This window comes from Acromyrmex echinatior, chromosome 3, assembly GCF_024713525.1.
Source record: "Acromyrmex echinatior isolate Ae372 chromosome 3, ASM2471352v2, whole genome shotgun sequence".
Classification (NCBI taxonomy): Eukaryota; Metazoa; Arthropoda; class Insecta; order Hymenoptera; family Formicidae; genus Acromyrmex; species Acromyrmex echinatior.
This window is the reverse complement of record NC_141854.1, coordinates 15,565,115-15,593,050: the sequence shown is the minus strand read 5'-3', so window position 1 is coordinate 15,593,050 and position 27,936 is coordinate 15,565,115. Positions and strand designations below refer to the sequence as shown.

At 37.9% G+C, this 27,936-nt stretch overlaps 1 protein-coding gene across 10 annotated transcripts in view; it reads left to right on the top strand.

Moving 5' to 3' along the window:
• Nucleotides 1-27,936, top strand: part of LOC105149425 (uncharacterized) — a 375,771-nt gene that overhangs the window by 159,600 nt on the left and 188,235 nt on the right. The window lies entirely within an intron of this gene.

The following is a 27,936-nucleotide window of genomic DNA, read 5'->3' as shown; positions in this document are numbered from 1 at the left end:
ATTATATCAAATTGATCATTAATTGATGATTAATTAATTAATTATATTAGTAAGAGATTGCAGTTTATAATCATTTACTTTGTTTTTAACTTTTGTAAAGTTTCGTATGGACAGAAAAAAATTAATAATTTTACACACATAGCTAATTAAATATTTTATATAATAATTAATATTATTATATAGTGTGATGCTATTATATACATATACATAGTATATGTATACGCAACTGAATATTGTATCTGTTAATTTCTAACGATCAAAAATTTAGCGCATCGATATGTATACTACTAGAATTTTGGGAGGTCGCTCTGTCCTCAAAAATATAAATGTAAATAAAGGTAAAACTGGATTACTTACAGTCTGTTCAATAAGAAAGTATCTGCCATAATCAAAAAACTATAAACATTTAGACAGTTTTTTATTTTTTTTTTTTGAAGTACACATTATTAGCTATTGCGCAATTATCTACCCTAGTATTTTGTCCAATCACCTCCATTACTGATTATTGCATGACACCTTTTTTCCATACTTTCGACGAGGTTATCTGCATATTTCTTTGGCAAAGATCGCCATATCTTCTTAATTTGAAATGACAGCTGCTCCATCGTGTACACTGGCTTTCCTTTGAGTTTCATCTTCATGTACGACCACACATTTTCAATGGGATTAGCATCTGGGGACATTGCCGGCCATTCCATTCACTAAAAACACTGCCTCGTACCGCTTCAAGAATTTGGCACTCATTGTAAAAATAATAAATTCGCTGACGTAAACTACACAATGTGCTGGTAGGATATATTGCGCAAAAGAGCACGAAATAAAGGTTCAAACGAGTTCAGGAAGATATCGCTACGGTCGCTCTTTGTAGAATAATGAGCATCACGTTCTTATTGAACATAATGAGCATCACGTTCTTATTGAACAGACTGTAGATCGAAAACGTTACTAAAATATATTTGTAAGTCTGTGTACCATAAATATTGCGAATTAAAGACTTTCCTATTTTTTTCTTTGCAACACAATGAGCATTTTATCCAGAGAATTCGACAAACGGTATAATATTATGGCAAGGCGCAACGACTCACAATGGTTCGCAATATGATACTGCATGCTCGACATCAAAAAGAAAATGCAGATTCTTTTTTGATATCCGCTTATTTTCCCACCGCGTCGTTTTGTCGCGCAGGCTTTTTCAGATTTTTAATTAAAAATGCGGAGCGCGCGGCGGGAGGTGATGGGTTACATAGGAGGGCTCGAGCTTTGGGGGATAAGCTTTGTGCATCATATATAAACCCCCGTTTAGCCGATATACACTTTTGGCTCGCATGTTATTACGGAACCGCGATTTTATGCGGGACGCGTATACGTTCGCGAATTAGGGGCTGTTTCGCGCCGGGCGCCGCCGAATTTTCGCGATAACCCGTGCGATAACGGCCTAAGTTACGGTAATCTAATCGTAACCGCCGTATTTTCCGGCACGGATTTAGATGCTCCGGCTATTACGCCGTCGTTGAATTTTTATGCTCGCGATTCTACGCCATTCGAGGTTAGATACCGTTTCGGACGAACGAAAATATGAGGTTAAAACGCGACCGCAATATTATCGAACGCGTTTGTATAGATACAGTAAATATGTGAGAGCATGTTTGTTTAAACATCTCTCGTTATCCTACGAATGTTTTACAAAGTGCACAATGTGTACGTAGATATTGCATAATATTGCAAGGAGCTTGAATTTGAAACCAGAAACGATGAGGTTGAATATTATTAAAAAACAAGATGACTACATTTTTTTCTATTAGTTGTCTCTCAGAGATTTAATTTTTCTTTATCTTGCAATAAGTAAAATATCTAAATACGTTCATGCGTTTTATGTTTAAGTTACATTTTAAACTATCGATGTTTCAAATCTTAAGCTACAGTTTTATGAATGTGTTTAAGATTAATATATATATCAGATTTGACAAGGTACATGATAAATCTCCAGTATTTTGAAATGATGAGAAATCAAACAAACATTCATACATATTTCTGTTTATTTTTATTTAAACAACAGCAAAAGTTTTTTATAAAAAATTACGAAGCTTTTACATGAGTATCTTTAGTGACTTTTCCAGATTATTGGATTAGACGAGGAGGCTCCATTTTCTGGCTGTTTCTCTGATATTACTCCCTTAGATTTCTTCTTCTGAAAGTATATCAAAGACATAGTTTATTATACTGAATGTGTTTTGTGCAATTGTAGTCACCATTGGCACCATAATGATATACTTCAGCACATTTGGCGTAAAGTCAAATACCTGTTCGATGTCCTTTGTGCTATTAAAGATGTTTATGTGGAAGTTTAATAATTTTTTTGTAAGAAATCGTTTTAGTTGTTTTTTACAATAAAAATACTGAGAAATATGTATCTATATATGTTCATTTTTATATTTCTTATTATTTCAAAATATCAGAGATTTAGCATACTCTGTATTAGATACATTATTTCAAAAAAGCAAATAGTTTTTTTTTTCTAACAATATGTTTGATAATATGTAGCAAAAAGTGGAAATATTTTTTTTTGTAATTTAGAGAGGAAGTGTCGTGCTAGATTCGCAAAATTAGCACGCAATATTTTTACTTTTGATTTTTTAATATAAAAAATGCTGAACTGTTTTTATTTTGATAAAAAACTGTGAACTATGAAAAATGCTACTGTTATTTTTTTTATATTAATAGAATGGTATGCTAACTTCATAATCCAAATTTATGTAGATCTCTGAAGTTAGTACGATATTCTATTAATACAAACAAAAAATAATGACAGTTCCAGTAGCATTTTTCATAATTCTACAGTTCCTCATAAAAAGAGTTCTGCATTTTTATATTAAAAAATCAAAATTGAAAAAATAGCAAAATTCTGTTAAAAAAATTGTAGAACATGGAATTTTGTTAGAATTAATAAATATAAAGTTTTTTCCAAATGTCATGATGTCTTCTATATTTAAAGTTTATTAAAATTGTTTTTAATTTTGAAATTTTTAAGTTTGAAATTTTGTTTTTAAGTTACATACATTGACATCATAAGGGTTAAAAAGTCTTATTACACATGATTATTATTTGATTTTTAAATATTTTGAATACAATAATGATGCTCATAAACACGTTTGCGTTCGAATGCGCACGCAAAAATATGTAAATCGTAGAATGGAACTGGTTGGTATATCTGGTACGATATATCTCGGAGGGAAAGTCGAAAGAGTGCCGAGAAGTAAAGTCACGTAAAGGCGTTATTAAAAACGTGCCAGTGGGGTGGTAATTTTTAGAGGCAATATGTGGTTGTCTGTGCCGCGAACAACGAGACTTCTTCGTTCTTCCAACGCCATGTTCTTTGATGATGGCGTCTAAGTTTTGGATAAAGCTCTTGTTTTTTCTCTTTATTCGCTTCTAGCTCTTTCGGCGTCTCGTAACCTTCGTCGGGTTCTTCTTCCAGGTCACGGCGAACCTATTTCTCTCGCAGCCACTCGAAATTTAAGTCGTTAAAATTACATTAGAGAAAAAACGTAGACTTTCCAGTATGTAACGGCGTTCGGTAATTTAGGATGAAGGTCTAAGAGCGGGATCTGCGCAGCCCCGATCACGAATTACCAAAAGCTCCGGAGAATAATGAATGTTATTCCTCACTCTCTTCCTTCCTTCCTCTTTTGCGGCTACGGGAAAGGGGTAAGGAGATGGGACGGGCCCTTTCGGAAGAACTCGCTTTCCACTTGGTAGCTTCTTCGCGCGCGCAGCAACCGCCACCTCCTACCCTCTCTCTAATTCGACTCCTCGACCATCGCCAACCCCCAATCTCTAGCCGCCACTCAGTTATTACTGGTTGGTCTCCCGGGAAGACGTTATTATCCGTGCGGCTTCTCTGCGATGAGTTTCTCCCAGAGGCTGATTGACGGCGTGAAAAACTTCAACGGAACAGAATATGCCGCACGTATCGACTCCTCGACGCGTCATCTAATTATCCGCTTGAAATTGCCTGCTGTTGTTTTCTTTTCTCGCTAATAACAACCGCTCGTTTAGATATTCCGTAAAATTTGAAAATAATTCTCTCTCTCTCTCTCTCTCTCCTTTTCTTTTATGTTTCCCCTTTTCTCTCTTTTTTTGTTGATATTTAAAAAAATACCTCAAATTATCATATCTCATTTGTGATTCTCTCATTCAAATCCCCGAAGAGTAATGCAGAAATATAACGCGTGGTAATGTGTTGCTCTCAATTCTACTACATTTTCGAAAATAGACGGTGGTAGACTACGTTTGGAAAAAAATGATGCGCACCTGCAACCATTCGTTGCGATAAATACGCAACGGGCGCGGCTCCGCAACTGACATTTGTTATCGAATGACAAGCTTCTCCCCGTCGACACATTTATCTTTCTACGTAGCGTCGCGGTATGGAGTTCATTTGCCTGGTACGCACCGAATATGTACTATTACCGTGAACAAATTAACTCGCTCTCCGCCATCCACGCTTTTGCTCAGCGATTCGTCTGCGTGGGAAAGAGATGCCTGGCTGAGCATACAGGTATTGCTGAACACGGTTAGTCTTTCTACATTTACGCGCATTGGTCGACACTGGTATCAATTGCAAATCGGAACAAACGGACCGTACAGTCTAGCGAGTGGACGAACCGATTACGTCCAAAATTTTTTTCGAGTTCTGCCGTACCATGAGCTTATTATTTTTTTCAAGTTTACTCTTGTCCGACATAAATTTATCACGATCCGTAAGTTCGTTGATATTCGTGAATCGGAAAAATATAAAACAAATTATCAAAGAATGGAGTTTTATATTTTTCATGTCTAGCAAGATTGTGAAAAGAACGAAATGATGTTCTATAAACATATAATAATGATTATATTAGGATTCTCGAATTTTAAACAATACAAAAAAATAAATATAATAGGCTAATGAGAGTCAGCAACGATAAACGGCGCAATTATTTAGTGAACAATCAATACTCGGATATTAGATTGATGTTTTCTTTATTTTGAACGTTTCGACTCTCTTTGGAGTCCTCCTCAGCAAGAATGATACAAGTAGATATTCTATAATAAAGGAATATTTTAAGTGTACTTTTTTGCATCTCTCGAAAACTCAGAAATCTTAGTTTTTTTACGGAGAGGATTGTTTTGCTAAAGTATTTAAACATTTAATTAGATGCAGATCTGTGTGAAAATAATTTTGTTAGACCATCAAAATAATTATGTAGGATGCTCGTGATTGCCAGAATGTCAAAACTTTTTACAGCATTCTCTTCATCATGCTTGAATTTCCTACGTAATTTAACAAAATTGTTCTTTCCATGTCAAAATTTTGGTCTTATTGGAAATGAATTTGCAAGTTTTTTTACTTGAACTTTACAGAATTTACGATAGAGGATCATAAATGCAAAATCGATTCGTAATATCGGAGTATTGCTGTCTCTAGAGAGAGAGAGAGAGAGAGAGACTACACAATATTGTTTCCACCCACATGTTCGAGGGTTAAATGATTCGCAGCCTACGCGATACGTGATACAAACATATTCGCCGTGTCCCAATTCGTTCTTCTCTTCTCCATCGGTCGATGGAGCCGTATAAAGCAGATGATAGATCGGAGCGAGCAAACAAAAAGTCGCATCAACGCAGGCCTTCTCGCTCGTCCTTCTCAACACGGCGTGACGGCCGTTCGTTGGGTGTAACGAACTATTCTCTGCGCGACGCGACACAATTTTTAGCCGGTGTTACGCGTTTTCGCCGGCACATCCGGTATCGAATTAAATCTCTCTGGTTTTCCTTCGCATCCTCGTAACACGGGCGAGCGTTAATAGATCCTGCTCCACGTGGGCGTGCATTTCGTCTCGCAATCGCGTCATCGGTCGGTATCGATCCCGGGGATCGATGTAATGAAACGAGACGCGCGACGCAGGAGCGAACAAAGGGCCGATGAGAGCGGCACGAGCAAACAAAATTACGCGGATGGCTCGTCTCCGATGCTTTTCCGTTGCGCGCGAGTGCAGCAGCTTCTGCACCCGTCCGTTCCGAAGTAACGAACTGATCGCAAATCGAAACGCTCGTCTCCGAGCTCTACTCTCTCGCACGCGAATTAACTCCATCTGCTCGGTACACTCGGTCCTTCGCGAAAATACATGTCGGAACGCGAATTTACGGACGGAACGTATCTTTTCACATCACTATCGATAAGTCGCTCGGAAAGTGCTTTCGTAAATTCAGTGAGTATCTATCATGAATCGTGAAGAAGCAGGAAAAAGTTACTAAAGAATCAGCGCACGATTGCTTGGCGTCCATCAATTTCAAGAGAGAGAGAGATTTCTCCTGAATTTCTTAAAGATTCAGAAAAATAACATGTAGATTGCAGCGTTATACATAAAAAATGGTTCTTGTATGAAAAACATGAACGGTTGCTTTAATGTTTGTTAATATCTAATATTCACGTAAATATTTCAAACTGAAAGACATTATTATTGTGAATCTTAATAAATTTTACATATATCCTTACATAATTATATGTCATTTTATATCTTGAACAATAGAATTAAAGCAAGACGATTTCTAGTTTGGAACTTTGTTATCCCTTCTTACTTTCATCGATTACGGATTAATCTTTTCACAAATCTGTTTTTTCCTCTCGGCGAATGATTGCGCGATGTATTATGCCTGTGAAAAAGACGTGTCTCGTATAGACTGACGAGCGTGCATTAAATTTGAATCTGTCGGGACGAGAGAGGGTGACAACGGTGGAATATCAACAGATGGTGTTTTAATCGCGGCACCCTTTACTGTTGAAAGTGTGGGTTAGAGGAAAACGCGTGTGGGGAGAGAAAGAGAAACTGTCAGAGGGATATACCCGGAGCGGAAGCGTCGGAGGACGAAGGACGAAGAGGTGAATGAGCAATGCGGTACTCGGAGGTACCACTGGACGGTCGGATAGTAAATGATTGTCGATTAAAGTGTCCCCTCCGGTCAGGACCGCGGCAGGCCCAGTGGCTGGATTGACAAATGGTTCGCGAAATCTGCATGCGTTGCGAAGTATTCGCTTGCCAATTTTGCCCAAGAGTCGTACTCGGTCATTTGTTTACTGCTCGTTCTACCATGAACTTCATGGAAGAAGTAAAAAAAAAAAAAGAAGGAAAAAATAGGAAGGAAGGAATAAACAGACTGGCGCGTCGCGCGTTTGTCTATCCGGATCGTGATTCTCATTGACTTCGTCCATGGCAATCCATCGATAGATGCGCTCTCAGTAACGATGACTGGGGAAAAAAAAAAAAGAAAAAATTGTCGAGAGAGTACCGTGCACAGCCTTTTCGCGCTGTCGATATCGATTCGATAAGCTGCTAATTAATGAAATGAAAAGCGCGGGTGAATTCGGCCTTGGTCTGTTTAATATCTTCAATGATATTTCATTTTGAACGGAAAAGCTTATATTGAAAATTATCTAACATTTAGCAGAGGTTTGTAAATATTTAAATAAATATTTAAATAAATTTAATAGGATTTTAATACAAAATAAATGAGCCTGTCAAAAATACTTATGTGTACTGGAAAAAGGAAAAAGAGTCTGCATTAATTCTGTTTGAAAATGGACAAATAAAATTTTCTGTTTCCATTCTATTATAATTCTAGTTGAGATAGCCAAAATTCTGATTGATATAACCAGTATTTTTTGGTTCGTTTATGTTTAATTAGAAATTTTTCTCAACACGAATAATAATCAATAAAAAATTAACTTTTTTCAAACTATATTCTTCTTATTTTATGTTCTTCTCACCATTTTAATGACAATGGAAAAGATTGGTTTCATTTTTTTCAACATGATCGATTATACAAATATTCTTGTGCAGATTCTTTTGCGATTGTTAATATTTTTATTAGAAACCGAGAAGCTGATTTTTTGACTTTACAGATATCACTTTGGCGTTACAAACATAATAAATGTTTCAAAGTGAAAACTGAAGAAATTTGAAGTAATACGACGGTTTCAAAAGGTTAAAATCGTGAAATGATTAGAATTTACGACGACTGATCACAAGCCAAAGCAGATGAGAGTGATAAGTGTTTTATCGAATGAAAGTCGATCGAATTCTTTCGGATGCTGTCGAAGTATTTTCAGCACGACACCCCTCGGCCAAATATTCGCGGCACGTTTCGAATCGTCCGAAGTATCCGAATCGTCCGAGCGAGTTGAACCCGAGCGACTTCTTCGTGCGTACAGCGATCGTTTGATCGTGCACAATTGACAAGGAATTAAGAGAACAGAGTCGAAGTCAAAGGTCGGGACCCTTCACTTTGAGACTTGATTGTTCGACGAGAGAATACGTCGCACCGACGAACTGGGCGTCGTATTGGAACGCTCTGATAAATGATTCGACAAATTCGTGCACTTCTTTGTCTACTCTGCTGCTATGATTTGTCTTATCTTGAAATGTCTTTGAATGTTGTACATTAACGCGAGGTATTTAATTTTCTCAACAATGTTTTAATAAAAGCTCTTGTATTTTATATTTATAGTAAAAATATTGCAAACGAATATCTGGGACAAAAGTGGATGATGAATGATAGAATAATATCGCGTGGTCTGTAATTTTAAATGTATTATCTTATTATCAAAATATTAATACATAAATTCAACGATGTATTAATTGAAATAAATCCTAAAGCTGTTGTTCGAACTATCGTATTAAAAAGAAAATAATTTAAAAAAATTTAGAGCTAGCGTATTTGTAAATATAAAAAAATATCCATGTATGAATACGAAAAATACAAATAAATATTATGCGATAAAGAGTTAAATTTGTAGCGAAATTAAACAGCGCAAACACGGTCGATTTCATTAAACGACCGTCGTTGTAAGACGGAAATGAAAATTTCTTTTTTCCGAGGCGATATAAAACGAGACTTTTCACCGTTGAATTATCTTCGTGCTCCTGAAAAATTAACTTAAAATCTTACCATCGTGCCTCCGAGGGCGGCACCTTGGTGAAGCAAATGAGAACGGTGCAACGTTACAATGGCGATTCAAGGGAAAGGGTCGGGGGTCAATTTACATTTAATCTACAAACATTCTTACACTCCTTGTCTCGTTACTTTCTATTAAAAGAGAGCTGTTGGACGCTGGAATAATACGCTTGTTTGTCGTGTATATGTGGCGATCGATATCGTGGCGCGAGTGGTCCATATCGTGCAGCTATAGTATTTCGTGTCGATCGCTTTTCAGGGTGAAAGGGAGAGATGGGAGGAAAAGAACAAGGAAAGAGCGAAAATTTCATGAGCGGAACCGGAAAAAGGAGCGATACCGTTTGTTCATACTTCATAAAATTCTGCGATATATTTCTCTAATATCCGTTGTTCATGATTGCCCATCACGGTCACGATAGTCTCGTCGGAGAGACGAAATCGGACGAACGAGGGTGGCTATTTAGGCCCCAGATTTCCAATCAAGAGTATTAAAATTCGTTCCGCCTATTTCGCGTCCGCCTCGAGCCGTCTATTCGCGCATGTACGCAGTGATATTCATTACCAAATATTTGGGCTTAAAATGAGGAATATACACACGTATCCGTGTACGTATCATTTGCCGATTTCATAATTTGCGCGGTGTACGCAATCGATCGCGTGCAACGAATACGTTCGTCATTGTATTTTCGTATCATGCACGTACGCGAGATCTATTTTCGTGTTGCACGCCGATGTGGATCGATGTGCTCGTTGTATTGACGATGTGCGTTATAGCGAGATGAATCTGCAATTCCATTTATAAATCAGCATATGGAAATGGGAAGGTAAAATCGCTGGATTTAGAATTTTAATTAGCCACTTCGATTGCAGTGTCTTCTATTAATTTTGTCGGGAATTTTCATGTTAACATTGTAATACGTATTTCGATTTGCATGTTCACTGCGCGCAATAATAAATAAAAATTAAAAATGTATATCTTGGAGAAGCCAATGAATGTCCTTCTGTATTGTTTCACATTATACATGTATATGCAATACGTAACGTGTCTTTTAATGCCAGTTTTTTACATTTAAAATTTTAAAAATTATAATTAAAATATACAACGATAAGAGGAAGATGAAATATTAATAAGTATTAACATAATATCATTAACGGCAAAAGATGGATATTAGTCTTGATTACAAATTATATCAAGAACATTTGCGCAAAATAAATTGAGCTTTCATTCTTTCTAGTATGAATTTAATTACCATTCAATAATCCCTCCCCCCCCCCCCCCCTTCTCTCTAACTATCGTTGGGACGAATTCAAATCTCATCAATTCCAGACGTTATTGGTTTTGTAAATCAGGGTTTAACTCGGAATCGAGCGCAACAACTCGCATGACAAGTCGGTAATAAACAAAAACGAGGGCAGGCGGGAGGAAAAAAACACGACGCCGCCACCCTTCGCGAGCGTCGAGGTGATAAATCCTGCGGGGAGGATGGCGGCCCTTGCTTCTTTCGAGTTTTAACTCCAGCAACTTTCTTATTTATGTGTGGCACGAGTACGAATGGATTTCGCCCGTTAAAGTTCCCGTTGCTCTCATCGAGGCGGTTCGAAAACCAACGCGTCGAAGTAGACTCGACGGGTAGTTCCGAGAGGGGAAACGAGGGCGGCCTTGGTTGGCGATTTAAATAAAAAGAATACCGCTTCTGGCGAAAAGTTTTTCGACAGCTGCAATTACGCTCGCAAGCGCGTATACCTGTCGAATATGGGTCGCGCGTAATTCGGAATTTTCGTCGAAGTTCATAATCGAATGAAGCGACTGTGCGCTGAAGAATTCGTTGCAGCTAAATTGTTTGTTATGCATACATAAGTGGCTGATTATTAGCGATAATTAACATATTTTGGAAAATCTCGAAATTGTAAAATAATTGCATTTACCATTTATTTAGCATATTTTCATAATGATACTGAGATTGTATCTCTAATAATGACGAGAGCGAAATAATGTTCGGATATTCGGGTGTTAAAAGAATGATCCGAATTTCACACGTTGATTCGATCGGATCTGGGATTCGGGTCTATTTCAGGCATTCCGATTATCCGTATATAATCGGTTATCCGACGAGATACCTTACTGAAGGAAGGACATCCCACTCACACGACTATCACGCAGGCGTTGTACTATTATCGTAATCGTATAAATCCTATGCGCCACCGCTACGCATACCGATTCGTCTATGTCCTTTAACACGCTCGGCTGGTCGCGTTACTTATAGACTTCGCGGTCGTATATATCCTAGTCAGAGTCTCTCAGATTCTCTTTTCTTCTTTGTTTCAGGTAGGTGAGCAACGCATATCGGAGCCGTCTTGGTCGAGCCAACCGGTTATTTATGTGACGCGCACGAGACGGTATGACGTCGACGACAAAATATCGCCGAATGCCACCTCCCTTCCCGGAGGGGTTTCGCAGCTAAGGTTTGACAGATACGAATGCAAGACGTCGCGCGTCCCGACGTCGACGTCGACGTCGCCGTCTTCGTCGTCGTCGTCGTCGTCGTTGTGCATTAGGTCGGATCTGGACCTTTGCGACAATTGCGAACGTACGCAAGTGAACAATTTTCCTCAATACGGATATGAACGATGTTGCTTCTGTTGGCGAAACTAAATTGTTCATTCGTGTTCGTTCGCATGCGGTTTGAGAGACATTACACACGCGTAATCGCGTGCGCGCTTTAATTGCGTCCGTCCTTTGGCAATATTATGTCGCTAGAACTTGAAATCCTTTCTACATGGATGCGCGTAACGTGATTTTGTACGCTCACAGGAATCATTCCATTGGTTTCAAATTTCAAAGGATACGTAAGGATGTACCTAAAATGCCGTGCTTTAGTTTAAATAATGACAGGGGTAATAATAATTCTTAATTAATAATTCAATAATTAACTAATATTTTTTAAAATTCTTCTCTAGAAATTCTGTTTCAATTTGTGAATTAACGTTTTAATTGCTCTCTAAAGAACTTTGCCAAAGCAGCTTTTCTCCATCACAGACGCAGTATATATCGGATGTATTTTAAAGATGCATCATTATAAAGCTTGTAGATTTTGCAGATAAAAATTAGCGTGTACCATTCAGTGATATTGTCTGGAATTTGAACATGCTGACATTTTAGTTAAGATTAAACTGAAGCTGCAATAAAAATCGACTGCGTATTATTATGAAATTGTCATTATCGGTTTAAAAAGAGTGAGGTAGCCTATAAAGTTCACTCTTTCTCTCTTTCTCTCTCTCTCTCTCAAGTATCAAAGAGAGATATTGATATGTTCAATTCTTTCTAACAATGGATATAAGAGATAAGATCAAGGAATGCGCAAACTACATCTATTACGTCTATAGGTTAAACAGAGGTGTTAATTTTTCCTTTTTGCAATAGCAGTACATTCTTCATACGATGCGCATTTTCTTCTCGTTTAAATAGATATACACAATTTGCATAATACATATTTTCTTATTTTCTATATGATATCAATAATTGGTATATTGACTCTGATTCTGTCAAAGTTCTGCCTGTAAGAATTTGTTTATTGCAAATATATTCAATATATTTCGCATAATATGCTTCTTTTCACGAACGTTTAGACGTTCCATACCGACGTACAATCGTGTGCAGCAGATGAATGTGTCATGCCAAGCCGAGAGAGAGAGAAAGAGAAGAGACTAGACGCCGCTATAGCATTGAATTATTGAATACTGCACTCTGGCTTACCTTCTTCGCATATTCCGACACCTATGTTCGGCTCAATCCTGCTCCGCGTGTTATTGTCTCGCAAAGTAGACTACCTCTCTGCTTAAGATGGAGAGGTCTATGTGTGATAGCGCGAGTGTGTTTCACGTATCTGTATATAAATTATTTCTCAGATTTCGCAAAAGGAAGAGAGAGGGAGGGGAATCTTTGCATCTTCTGGATTTGTATAATAGAATCCTGCCGAGTCCTCTTTCCTCTTTCTGCAAAAGTATCTTTAGTTTGGCATACGGCGGTCTGTGTGCAATAATAATATGTACATGAAAGGGTTAAATTCATGATTCCTTCATAGACCTTTTGAATTGTTTAGTATCAAGGATAATTGGAGTACGTCAAATGTAATTGACAGTGATGTAGATGTGCCCTTATAACTAAAAAGGTGAGTGTAGATATGTTTGAACAGATAGTATTGCAACGATGACCCAGTTGATACAAGTTGTTTACTGAATTGAGTTTTCTAAATTTTCTTTTTGCTCTCTTGTCGATTTTTGCTACACTCTACTTTAAAACTTATCAGAGCTTTAATTAGAAGCAACCGTGTTACGTGATAATTACGATGAGAGATATTACGAATTTAGCAACAGGCATGGGAATGAAATTCTTTCCGCAACATGAAACGTTAGCGGCAGGAAACGCGTTAATTTTTCATGGTCTCGTGACAACAAAGCGATAACGCTAGATTACTAGTCGCATACAAAGAAAAATCTTTTTCGCACGATATAGCTCGTTAATGGTGTCGGTAATCAAATACGATTTAATCTACTATGTGGAATCCGTGTTGCGGTTAGAATTCTAAATTAGTTACGATACCGTGATACAAATGAAGTACGGATATATATGAATAACCTTGCAGTTTGTCATATCGTACTCCAAGAGCTGGAAGTCGGTCGAAGTCTCGCGTATTCTGGAACGCGCCAGCAGGTAACCCTTTGTAAGCCCTTAAGATCCGCTAGTGTCATTATTCTGCACCGGGGCGTGCGATATAGTCGGGTGGAGAAGGCGCAACCGAACAGAGAGGTAATTCGGGTTACATGCCCGGGTGTAATGGGCGGTCTGACCGGGTTCCCGGTAGCTGGTGGCGGGAATACGTTGGTGGTCTTGGAGTTCGGTCGGCGCAAGGTAGGAAAACGCTCGTGGTGCGAGAGGGATCGAGCGAGCACGGCGGGGATGAATGTATGGGCTTCGCTTTTGGGCGCCGCCGGGATTCCTACGGACCCGTAGGAACTTGCTGCTTGCTCATAAAATGCAAACGGGCGGCAAGTTTAAGTTTAGACAGCCCCCTCCGCGAACTCTCCTCTCACATCGCCCCCATTCTGTCTACCACCCTTTCGCCCTTCTCCATCCCAACAGCCTGAGGCTGCCCTAGTCAGCCTCCGTAACCAACCGCGGGCCGACAATAATGAAATCCATAAATCCGTAAGAGAGCACGCGGAACACCTCATACTGCCGCGTCCAGGGACTTCTCCCCTTCCTTTCGTCCTTTTCTCGTTTCCTCTCACAACACTCCATACCGTCTACCCACGTGCTGCTACCTTTTCCGCTTTGCAAGACTTCGCTTTCGTAACCCTCGACTGAATCTTATTGCGAGTGGAAACGTCTTTACGATTCTCCGCTGGTGCTGCGAGACCGAGTTACATGCATGCATACGTCTCTCGGGCTTTGGCACCAGCGGTATCATAAGATGCGCTTAGAATTGCATCGGCGGAGTAAGTTTGCAGCAGAAAAGTTTCTAAAAAGGAAATTATCTTTTGATTACGAGATTAATTAGTCGTGTAAAGAATTATCTGGTTAAATATCAGAACTAAATTTAATTAATTATTTTCTTGAATATTAAGACTTATTTGAATCATCTTCGTAGAGGAGTTGCAAGTTTGTTCATATTTTCTTTCTGTATTTACTTTGTAAATAAAACTATTAGAAAAGGATAGCAAATTGTAAATCTATAGACTTACTAACTCATACCATTAGTGCAGTCGACGTTGAACGAATGGATTCTTTTGAAAGCAGTAGTTCATTCAATTTCGAAATACCGTGAGTTTTATTGAGATACGAATAATATGTAAATCGATGAGATAGAAATGTTTCGAATGTAGTATTTTTGATATGATTGAATTTTGTACTATTTTTAAATTAAATCATTTGAATGGCATTGCAATATTTATTACCGCGGAGTGTAGTTATGCCTAACCGGTGTAATCTGGCTCCATATTATGGTGTTGGTGTCCCGCAAGAGCTGGTGATCGGGATGAAATATCGATTGTCACGCGGTTTCGCGGCCGGCTCTCGGGCGACGTCGAACGTGCCTCTGATTGATTCGATGTCGCCCGCATCGAAAGGAACTGGCGGCCCTCGGTATCCGAAGAGAGAGCATTGTTATGCTAACGGAATCTCGATGACTTCCTATCGATCGTGGCGACGATACGGAAAGCACTCGGGTCCCGTGGATTTTTCCATTTCGAAAGTTTCATTTGTAACCGGCTCTGTAAGGGCCGCCGGTATTTTCTCGACGTGTGGTGTATTATTCTGCAAGATCGTTTCCTCTTCTTCGTCGACTCGCTTCGCGACGTTAAGATGCTTTAGAAACGGACTAGATGGATCTACTCGAAACAGACTCGTTGATCGAATATAAATATCACTCGCACAAAAGCTGAGAGCAATGAGGCGCGCGCATTGTGTTGCGCAGTGATGGGATGTAGGATAGCTGAAAGGTAGATAGACGATGGAATGGAAAACGAAAACGATAGACAGTGCAGATGTTAGCTTTGAGTTAGTTTATGTTTGTCTTAGACTTTATGATAACAGAAAATCATGGTATAATAATCATACGAATGTAGCAAATGTATGACGCTCAAATTTGAAATTTATTTATTAAAAATACCGAGATTGAGTTTTTCCTTCGTAGAATCACAAATTGGCAAGAGAATATATTTCGTCGTATTATTATCGTTTTCTTCCCAAAAATTCCTCGGATTCCAGGAAATCTCATTTGTCATTTTTGTGCACATTTCGATTTAGATCTACCATAACTTCATCTCACTATTGTGATCCTTCGTATCTATGGCATGAAATAAGGTTCTGTAGTCTCTTTAGCCCCATTTTTTATCCTCGTTCGCATAACTTACCGACATTTGAGCCCTTACCAATAGCTTCACCAACGAAGTTTTCGCTTCGTTGGATTAAATTACACTTTTCATACGCGTCAATTCCGGACTCTCGCGCAATTTATCGGTTCGCTCGTTCCACTCGCACCGCTGCCAAAAAGTTTCCCTTCCTTAGAAATTAACGAAACTCTCAGTCTTTCTTTCGTCGATCATCTGTTGATACTTCCTCTACGAAGGGCGGCGGTCGTTTCAGAACCTCGCTTCGCATCTGCGTCACGAAGTGACGACGAACAGTAGTGAAGAAAGCAGTAAGCTCGCCGATCTTCTGGGATTAACGTTCCAGTCCCGAACAACAACCACACCCCCGCTTGAGTGCAACTCCGAAAGCCCATCTCTGCTGACAAGCTCATCTTAGACCGCGTGCACACTGGCGAGTGATAACCGATGAATTGTGAGTTGGGGAGCGAAGGGAAGAGATAAGCTTGACTTATTGCCGTTTATGCGAGGACTGATGTATCACTCACTATATACATACTTATATATTAGAAAAGAGTGTGCACATAATACTTTTCTCTACCAGTCTAATATTTTTTAATATTAAATATAGATTGTATCTAAAAATTTAGCTAGTTAGAGAGCTAAAAATAATTATTGGATCATCAGAATAATTATGTAGGATGCTTAAACTTGACAATGTTGCATAAAGTTGACATTGTATCAATTTGAGCATCTTATTAAATCTTATACAATTATTTTGACGGTCCAACAAAATTATTTTCAGATCTGTATCTAGTTAAATTTTTAGATACATGAAAAGAACAAATCTGTTCTACCTTTTAGCATATAATTTTCTATTCGCTCAGGCAGTGTAAGCATGATAAAAATTCAAGTTATATTATACTTGTCGAATGTTTATGTAGACACTGATCTTACAGGTCGTCCACATAAGACGACTATGCAATTTCTTACAAGTAGTCCCTTGATCGACTATGTGCATGTATCACCGAACAGCTGTTGCGCTTCGTAAGGTGCAACAAACATGATCACTTGGCTCTAACGGTGTATCAAATGCGCGAACCATGAGCTTCCGTTGCTGTTGGAAGCATCTCTTGACGTTCACAATACAACTGCGCTCCCGAAATATTCATAGCGCTAAATGCTCCCGAGACTTGCGTCATTCAGCATGTCGTCTTCGTGACACAAGCATTTGCCTGCCAGGAGATTACCTTGCTCATCATTTCGTTTCGTATTCATCCGCAGCATGCTTTAACACGTTGACGGCAGCAATTTGCTAATTTTGTTGAAGACTTTGCTAATGTTTTCCTGTTATGAAACGGAATGTAAATGGCATTGTAACATGGGACTTGTATAACACATTTAGTATTGAAATTTTATCGATGTCGAAGTGGGAAATTGATTTTCAGCAAACTATAATTAATGTAAAATAATTACTTTGTATCACACAAATGGATCTACATTTATTACGAAACATTTGAATTATTCTATAAATTGTTAGCTGTTTGCGTCTGTACAAATTTGTTGTTCAATTTTATGACTACCGCTAAGAGTCATACATTTAATGAACATCACACGTATTTAACTAAAATTACAAATATATAATCTGACATTAAACATTTGTCTTAATTATTGCCTTTTAATATTGGTATTTTCTATGTCTGATCGATTCCATTATTGTAATTGTAATTGTCATCGTTATTGTATATGCAATGTAATATCTGGTTTGTTATTCTTTACATATTTTTATACATATATATATATATATATATATATATATATATATGTGTGTGTATGTTGTATTGTATGGATTATATTTGATGTAAATACGTTATTTAGGACATGGAATCTTCATATGTGTTGAAATAGAATACATTTATGCTTTCTCTATGCAATAGACGAAAGTGGACTCTCGTAACTTTCGAAATTTTGGTGAGGTTTCTTCACACTTCGTAAAGCTTTGCCGCCATCATCCTTCTGTTCTTGTTCTCGTGCACTTGTTCGTTTCTACGAAATGTGCAACGAAGCAGCAATTTGTTACAGAACAAGACATGCGTCGTCGCATAATACGCTACACACATCGCTATTCCAACGCGCACGTTCAAGTAACAGCGTAGAAGGTGTTTTAGGTTTCTCGTATCTCCTTTTCCATCCATAGATTTCGTAATTAGATTTCTTGGAAGCGATTTTTCTTCTACAAATTTTTTTTTCCGCTATAAAATTTGGATGTCACATTTTCTATTGGCTACAATTATTTTTAAATGTCTCATAGATACACAATTAACTTTTATTTGAATTAAAATCACATTAAAACAAAGTCTATTTATAAAACTAAGTAAAACGTTGCTTTAATCAACATACAATTTAATCGAGTACAATATCAATATTGTTGGAGAAAATCTATTTCATGTTGTTTCTTACATGAAAGAAGTTACACGAAACCTGAAACACCTTGTACATATTCGTATAGGAGAATGGATGGAAGGAGGCAACTCGGAGAATAGAATGTATATTTGGGAACAAATACAATTTGAATGAATTAGCAGTAAACTGGAAATGGGCAATCCGGGGTTATATACCTGACTCGGAGGTTACCGATCTCTCTTTCTGTCTCTCTTCTTCTCGTTATCTTCTCCTTGCTTCTTCGTTGCTCTCCCTGCTTTCGCCCACTTCTTCACTTTCACTCGATCCTGTCTTGTCTGTCTTCTTCATTCCTCTAATTCATAGTTGTTCGTGTGCTCTTTGTAGTTGTTGTGGCATCGTCTCATTTTTGTTCCCTTTCCTTCTGTCAGTTTTCTCTCATCTCTGTTTTATTGCGTAACGTCGATCTGAACGATATTTTCGGACAGAAATTCCCCAACAACAGAGAGAAACATTTCACTTTGAATAGTTTCCTTCTGTGGATGCTTCTCTCTCTTTGTTTGTGCGCCCGTTACACGGGTTGTTCTACCTTTCTTTATAGGGTTCTTCGTAAACAACTACGGTACACGTAGAACAGTCGATATCTACTTTACGTATACGCTTCACTAAGAGTTGCTCCTGGAGGGCTGTTAGTTCACGCCGCATGTATATTGATTAAGTTCTAAAACAGACTGCTTAGTGTCTCATCAAAGAGTAAAGGATGCATAGTAGACATTATTGCAACCCGTTTTTTGCGTATTTAATGAACTATCATATGTTTTTTATCGTAAACCTTTCATCTATTCCGAACGGTATTAGTTTGATTAATTTTTTTCTAGATGTTGGTAGCCACTTGGCTAAACCTAGAAAAACTTATAATTCAATCATAATTTTAATCAAATAGTTCCACCGTTATTGTACATATACAGACACAATGTTGTTAGTAAAATTAACGAAGTTGTTAAAAATTTTTAATTTGAAAATCTAAGACCACCACGATGAAATTTGTAAAAGAAAACTTGTTACTTGCGAATTTACTTTCTAGCTATGACGGATTTGAAACACTTCTTGGTTTAGTTAAATCACTGCCCACATCTAGAAAAAAAGTAAATCATACTAACATCATTCAGAATATATATATCCTTTATAGCTGATATTAACAGCAGTTACAATTATCTTAAATGTGTCGTGTATTTATTATGTATACATTGTTAACACTTTTTTATTATCTCCCATCAACGTTTAATAGTTATGATTATCATCGTAAATATGGCAAGCATCAGATGTTATCGAATACTTTGCACGTGTTTCATTTGTGGCAACATATATTGTAACAAGTATGATTGCGGCAATTTTCGCAAAGTGAGTATATCGTGAAACAGTCTCACGATACAGAAAGTCGTAGCGTCTCTATGGCTGACATTTTTCTTGGTCTGCATTTCGTGAAGGTATACACCTATCGTAGATTACCTGGCAGCCTCGATAGTAACCGTAGGCAGACAGATGCAAAAATGCGTATCGATACGTTCGTGTTACATCGATTCGCCCAAGTAAAACGCATTGCGCGTCGTACTGCAGGAAATGGCAAAACAAATATAGCGTAATATCGTGCGATATACCACTCTGCCTCGTTTCGCCATGGAAGATATTTGTTCAATGTACTTTACATTTGAAAACGCTATTTTAATAATGGTACAACTTCGTTCCCTCTTTTTCATATTTTGCGAAACTACGAAATTGACGACGTAAAAGGTAGAAAGGGTAGAAAATTTTCAAAAAGTAACCTTCTATTCAGTAATAACCACGCTTTTCCAACAATCGTCTTCTTAACTGTAAAATCTTCTCCTTTACTTTAATTTTTTGAAATAAAGGCGAATACATTTATATATCACGTTTAAAATAATTTACGCTTAACGTAGTCGGATGAAATAATTCCGCGCTTCCTGCTCCGTACGTGCATTGTGTCAAGCAACCATTGTTTTTATAATACACGTACAATGATTATGTCGGCGGGAAAAGTACGTGGATGGTGTGAATTTAACGATATGAAATTTTCTCGAGCGGTGAGCGAAAGCGGCCTGAGAGAAAGAGATACATATTTCTTGCGGTCTGATATACATTTTTGCTGAGCGCAATAAGTTTCCCGTTAATCTTATAACACCGCTCACGCCGTGGACGTCCTTGCATTATTCTCGGGAGGAGATTCGTAATGCTTACCCCATGAATAATGTACTGGTTCTCCAGGCACAATCCCGCCGCCACATACTTTCAGTTGAGCCGACAGTTCGGAGTAGTTTTCAAATAGTTCTGGCGGACGTAAGTCCGGGCTAGCCCGATCTTTGCATTATCCGTTTCCGGGAGTGCTATCGCCATTCGGAATGCGCAATCTCGCGTAATAAATCGACCGAACGTGGAATAAAAATTTGACGGGACGATCTGACTTGTCTAGAAAGTGTATACTCATGAATTTTACATTTAAGCCGGTAATGTGATTTAACGCTTACCACCCTAACTCACCCAGGCCATCCCAAGTAATCATCCGCACGGTTATCGTTTTCGGGAATCTTGATAATTGCATATAGCAGTCATCCGGAATCAGGGATATTGCGTAATCGCAGCCAATCGTTACATCGACGGTGCGTTTTATTATCGTTGATTAATATCGGCGGTGCCATCGGTGGGCGCGAATGCAATACGTCTCTGCAATACGATACACCGCTTCCGCCACCACCTCTGGTTGTCTCCCTCGGCCACATGCGGCCATGCCAGAGCGCAATATCTGCAGTGATAGCATTGACCTCTTTTAGTGGTTCATAAAGCGTTAACGACTATATCTGACGGTAATTACAGCTACTATTGTGATATGTCATAAATTTCCCATGTGATTTGTCGTTTGCGCCCCGACCTTACCTCATCTCGTTCGTATCGTCGCCAAGCATCATACGTGCGTATACATACGTATATATATATATATAGTATGGTTTCCGATGTTTAAACCACTCGGCCGGCCCGCGGGGGTAATTAGAACGCACCGTGAATGAAACAGTATGGAAAATGGAGATTTTGAACGGTGTTGCGATCGCGTTACGCTAAAAGGCCGTCCGTCCCACGGGCATCCAAGCATACTTACGCTAGATCGCACTAATAAACGCCCACTCGCCACTATGAATTTCCATCATCCAATTTTATTCGGTCTGTTTATCATCAACGTTTCCTTGTATACATGAGATATCATATACTTGCATCATTGTCCACGTCTGCACATTTACATCAATTAAGTTCATTACTTCTAAATATGTATCTTTTTATAATATTAAAAACAATTTAGCTTTTTACGTAGATGCATCGAAATATGTGCAGATGGAATGTTTTTAAGGAATTAATTTGTACAATACATTGCAAATAAATCGTTCCTTGAAGAAAGATATTTTGATTTATGTATTTTTATATATTTTAACTTCTATTTATTTTAATTCGAGATTTACTCGTGGAGGAGTATTGACTTTTAGTTATACGTTTATAAATTTTTTAGAAAGAATTTTTTGTACTGTCTTTTTAACGTGACTTTGGAGCTTTTATTTTTTTCATACGGTAATCAATAACTAATATAAAGTTGGATGTATGTGGTCCATTTATTCAATTGTCTCTCTTCGTTATTTCTCCGTCATAGTTTGCACACCCAGCAAGCCAGTCTGCGTACCCTTCCGTTTCGCCCCCGCCATCGCATTCGGGTATTGGTATGCCGGCATTTTCCGTGACACCGTCCACGAATCGATAGGGAATGTAGGCTTCGTGGACAACGATTTTGCGTAGGTAGCATGGAGCGTATATATCGCGCAATATGTGAACAATCCGCTTATCTTATCTAAAGTAATATGCTTTCAGTTTTCCATTATAAATACGGCTTCGTATCAATGTGAAGATAAGTTTTCTTTAAAGAAAAGAGTAATAAATTAGTTTCTAAGGGAAGGAAATAAAACAATTTATTATTAACTTTTCACCATCGTTCTTCTATATACATTTCTAAATGCATATATATATATATAATATGCATTTTCTTCTGCCAGCTGCATTTTATGACCTTCATTACTTCTTTGCTTGAAATTAATTCTGCTGGGAGTGTAGTATTACTAATTATTTCTGGCTATTCCAGTTTTCTTTAGACTGTAATATTTGCCAACGTTCAGAGCTAAAGTAATAATACGGTAATGTAATAACCAACTCGAGAAAAAAATAGAAGAGACACGAGATGTTTATTTCGAAAGAATCTTAAATCAAATTATTACAAATTAATATCTATTCGCTTGCATTTTCATGTAGATTGTCGTAATTGTTTGTTGTAGTTGCGTCAAAATTTTTCTAAAAAAAAAAAAAAAAAAAAAACGAAACTCCAGACAATTTTGTTTTATTCAAATATTTTTCGAATTCTTACGAGCAAAACTCTCTTTTGTTAACGCTGACATTTATAATAGTCAGTATAAAAAAATGATATATTTGCAATTTTCGACTTGTTTCTGAAGATTGTTTTAAAGCAAAGGAAGAAAATTAAAAAGAATAAATTCACATTTATTTTAAAAGTCAAAGAGATTAAAACTATTAGGCTACTTAGCTTTGCTTTTCAAATGGACGTGTTGAATCCATTACAGTTATTCTCTACCGACATGTATATATTTTTTTTTTCCGCTCTATTTCTCATCGAACAATACGTACTTGAAGCGAGATACTTTGGCGGCTCTTGTAATATAGCACAGCTATTATTTTGTTCGCTGTGAAACATCCCGCGCGTATAATCGAGTCGGCAATATCTCCGAGATCTTACCCGCTGTTAACCGGATGGCCGGAGATGCATCAGCGTCTGTACGAAAAGCACCGAGTACTTTATGTTATTAGCTCTAACGCGGCGAGGAAATTATACTGGAAGAGAGCGAATTAAAGAAGAAGCAATGGTACATGGGTTCCAGAAAAAAGGATTAATCTAAAGGCATTATGGGAGGGACGAGTGGAAATACGTTTTGACTCGGACTTGCGATATCGCGTTATTCATTAAAGTACAAGGTGTCTTGAAACTTTGATTTCTTTGACTAATTAAACATTCCTTTATATAAAATTCTTTTTATGTATTATCTGTATTGTATAAATATAATGTTATCATATAAATGTTTATTAAATTAAAATAAAGAATAAATTATTGCTAAATTTCTTGGCAATTATACGTTAAATAAAAATATTATTATAGTGAAATCTACTTAAAGTTAATAAAACAATTATACTTTACGTTTACAATCTTGAATCTTAATCAAAGAATGTTTCAGATTTTAATACTTTCTAAACAGACTGTTTTGCTATTTCCTTCAATTTGTTCGTAAAAATTGTATATAAGAACATTGTATATAAGGATGTACATCAGTCTTCTTGGGACACCGTGTATGTTATCGTATATATGATCGCAAAGCAGTATTGCGTTTTCTTTCTATCCCATTCGAGTAATCACATCGTCCAACCTTAACTCTCTCTTCCTCCCACGAGTCGTTGTTAAGACTACGAAGTACTCGTAGACGATCATGAGCCTCGATTGGAGAAATGTCTACCGTATCTATATACCATAGTAACTTGCGGTTTATATCGCGTCCGCGAACATAAGCAGCTTCCTGTTTATCCAGCCGCGCGGTTACGCGCGAAAAACTCCTTTACCGGAGCAGAAAGCTGACATTATTATTCTGTTAGTATTGTTTTTTTATGCAGTATCTGCGCGTTGCAACAATGCGTTTCTGTATAATTCGATAAGTGTAGGGAGAGAGTTTGAAAAGTACGAATAACGCGAAAGTAGGATAGATAAATGTGATTACTTCCTTTCATCTGAGATATATAAGTGAGAAAATATAGTTAGCAAATATATGTCTATAACGTTCTAATAAGCTTGTTCGGGAAATTCGTTTCAAATCTTCTATAAATTCAGGACGTAATATTTTACTCAAATAGTAATTTTATTGAAGCAAATATTTACCGTTTTATTGACCTTGATATCTCTCGGGTAGCTGCATATATGATGTCCTTGCTTCAAAACGAAGCGTTTTTACTGGTAAAGAATTAATCGAGGTGATCGAGGTCTTTTTTAAGGGTTTCTGTAATAAAAACACGAATGTGCTAATATTAGAATTTTAATATTTGTATTACTCGAAATTCACATTTATTTTAATAATGCCATTGATGACAAATATTGTCTAAAAGCAAAGGAATTTTGGCGAAATCTTCGAGTGAGATTTCACCAAGTGAGAAAAAAGTCATAATTGCATTCATATCGATATGACGAAATCCATAATTTCGAATCTTTAATTTTGGCAGAATTTGACCTGAATTCAATCTGCGAATGCGTCCGCTTCGATGCTCGCCGGCGATGCCGCGCTTCTCTACCTAACACAAGAATTAACCACTGGATGAACACGAATCGACGCGAATTGCGAATTCCCTTTTCCGCTCGAATGTCCTCAACTTGAGCGCGCGATGCATACCAGTTTCGAATTGAATCAGTCGCGTTCCGTCGCACCATTGCGCCATGGCGCCATGGCGCCATTGCCCGGGTTCTCCCATTTTCACGAAACAGGTGCGTTCGCGTATCGCGAGGGCACATCGTCCTCAGACGAAGAGGAGAATGAAGAGTGCATCGGATTCTGCTGCAACGGAGACGCACTCGTGGGACTGTCGGCATCGGTTCTACATGGCAGAGCAATTAAGTGTGAATTTCTCTTCACGGACAAATGCAGCAACATCGTTCTGTGTCTGTCACTGAAGTAATCGAAAAAAAAAAGGTTTTGTTCAATTTTTTATCAATCTACACGATATCACCAGGGAATGGAAGTAACGCGGTAACTATAGTTACTGTTTTCACTCGGTAACGAGTGATGTTAACTAGTTATTTTTTAAAACTAACTTTCCATTCTCTGGAATGGAATCACATTTGGCGATCCTGAAGATTGATCGTTAACTTTTCACGTTATTGTTCCGCTAACGAAATCTGTCGCAGTGCAATATCGTAAATACAGATTAAGTCATGGCTTATTCGGTAATAAGTTATATCATTAGCCTCGGAATGGATTTTGTTCGTAACGAGCGCGGATTAAAATCACAATTGAGGTACCTATGTACGATATACGACGACTACAAGTTGCCATTTCATAGCGCTGTTTATGAGCGTATTACTCACATGCTTTCATAAGCTATAATGATAACTTGCGACTAATAAACTTATAAATAGTGCTATGAAATAGAAACTCGTAACGTCACTAACATATTTCCCAGTCATCAACCTAGTATAGAATGAGGATAAATGGATTCTGCGCGATGCAATTATATAAAGCCCGCGTACGGAATCGTGATAATAGAGGACCTATGAAAAGATCGTTTTGGCAGTGCTAATTTAGTGCCGCACTTTGAAAACCAACACCTGTAACAGACACAGAATACCGTCGAATGTAACGTTTTATTCAGCGGCGGCCGAAGCGACGATTTTACGCGTGTATTATATAATGGAAATTGGCGAAAAGCAAGAATTGGAATTCGCAATTCTCATTCATCAGAAATCGGCGTGGAATGGATAGGGTGTCGTAAACGAGATGACAACGGATGAAACGTTACGTGCGAAGCGAGACCAACGTACATGATGTCTGCCGATAGCTTTCATCGATGGTTCCGATCGCGATCTCTGAAACTGTTCCGTCGAATGACGGGGGATGATTCTACCTGATCTCGGGGTGTGCATCCCTGTGTTCGTGATCGCGCACGTGTGCACCCGACTGTGTGCACATAGCGAGCGCTTTGGCCCTTCAACCCTTGCCTTTCTCCCCTCTTTCTCTCTCTCTCTCTCTCTCTCTCTCTCTCTGTCTCACTTGCTCGCTCGCTCGTTGCCCTCGTTGTAGCTGTGTCATCAGACGCGTGCCGCAGCGATGCATCACAGAATGACGGGAATCGCGGCGTAACGCTTTACCCGCTCACAAATCACGCTACGCAACGTCGCCCGTGTGTCGCGTAACGTGTGCACACGCGACACGATTATTCTCTCTCTCTCTCTCTCTCTCTCTCTCTCTCTCTCTCTCTCTCTCTCCACCTGGACCATACGGTCGCCACAGACGCCATCGGGAGGTCACGATAAAAACGCGACGCGGCGACACCATGGCGCCCCACTCAAATTCCGTGGCATCGTGGAACCCAACACCCTTCTCTTGGTCAGCAACAACGCGACATCGCATATAGGGGCGATAGTGATGCATTTCTGCGTCATTTCGTACATAAAGAATAATCTACCAGCTACGTTCTCACGTTTTTATACATTTTTGTATCTAAGTATAAGCTACATTTTAATGGAAGAAGATAATGTATGATACATAGAGAGTATATATATGTTTTCTTATTTTCTAATACATTTAATTAAAATGAAACTTAAGGATTCATAATAGATCATATAGTAAGAAGTCCACACAATGTGGTCGCTTATATGATAAGTTTAATAAAAGTTTTGAAATAAAAAAATTATATAAAAAATAAAGATGCGTTAAAAAAATATTTTCAATATTTTCTATTTAAAATAGAATTCTTTACAATCAATATATTGTTGTCTTTTCGTTTTCAATCTTTACATTGCATTGAGTACTCTTCTTTTGTAAGTCGTCTTTAATTAATTGATCGCCAGTCGCCATAGTGGTTTGAATTTCTGAAATATTAAAATATCTTTGACTTTTTAACTGCAAATTTCAATTTTGGGAACAAGAAATAGATAGAGGGATAAAGTTAATAGAACGAGTGAAGTAAGGTTACAAGATTTTTGAAAGTCATTCGACGATATTCCAGAAATATAAGCTACTGTGACCGACTAATTAATTGAAGACAATTACAAAAGAAAAGTATTCAGCGATGATGCAAAGATTGATCACAGCGGTGTAATAATTGTACAAGATCATGTTTTGAATAAAAAAAATGTTTAAAATATCTTTTTGACATTCTTTATTTTATATGATTTTTGTTTAAAAATTTATGAACTGGATTGTCTATCTGCAATAATATGGCGTACATAGAAATTAGAAATATATATTAAAAATATATAAGCTGCACAATTGGCGAGATGTTAGCAGTATTACTGCTTTTAAGAATCTTTAAGGTATACAAAAAAGGATTATATACGACAATAGGATATAAACAGAAATAAATACAAAATAGCAATATAAATATTCCAGAATGAATTTCGATGCATACGTTATGAGTAAAATGATGATGATGGCAATCCATGATTACATACAATCGAAGATACCTGATCGTATATCATAGCGCTTTACGTTCTGTCCGGTTATGTGTACTTTCGAGTCAGACGTAAATGTCAATCCGATTTTATACTTCACGCGCACTGCCAGTCATGTACGGTTAGGCTTCACGTCCACGCAGATTTTATTTTCCCTGTATTTTCACTGTTGGGACATGATAAGCGTATTTCTTCCTCCGGGTTCCTTCCATTTCCCGTTTCGTATGTCCGTTCATGATTTCTCGAACGAGCACGAAAGAGCGTGCTGGGACTGCTGAGTCACCTGGCGATACAACAGAATCGCGCGTCGCGCTCTGACTTTCAATATTTTTCCTCCTTCGCTTCTCCGCCGC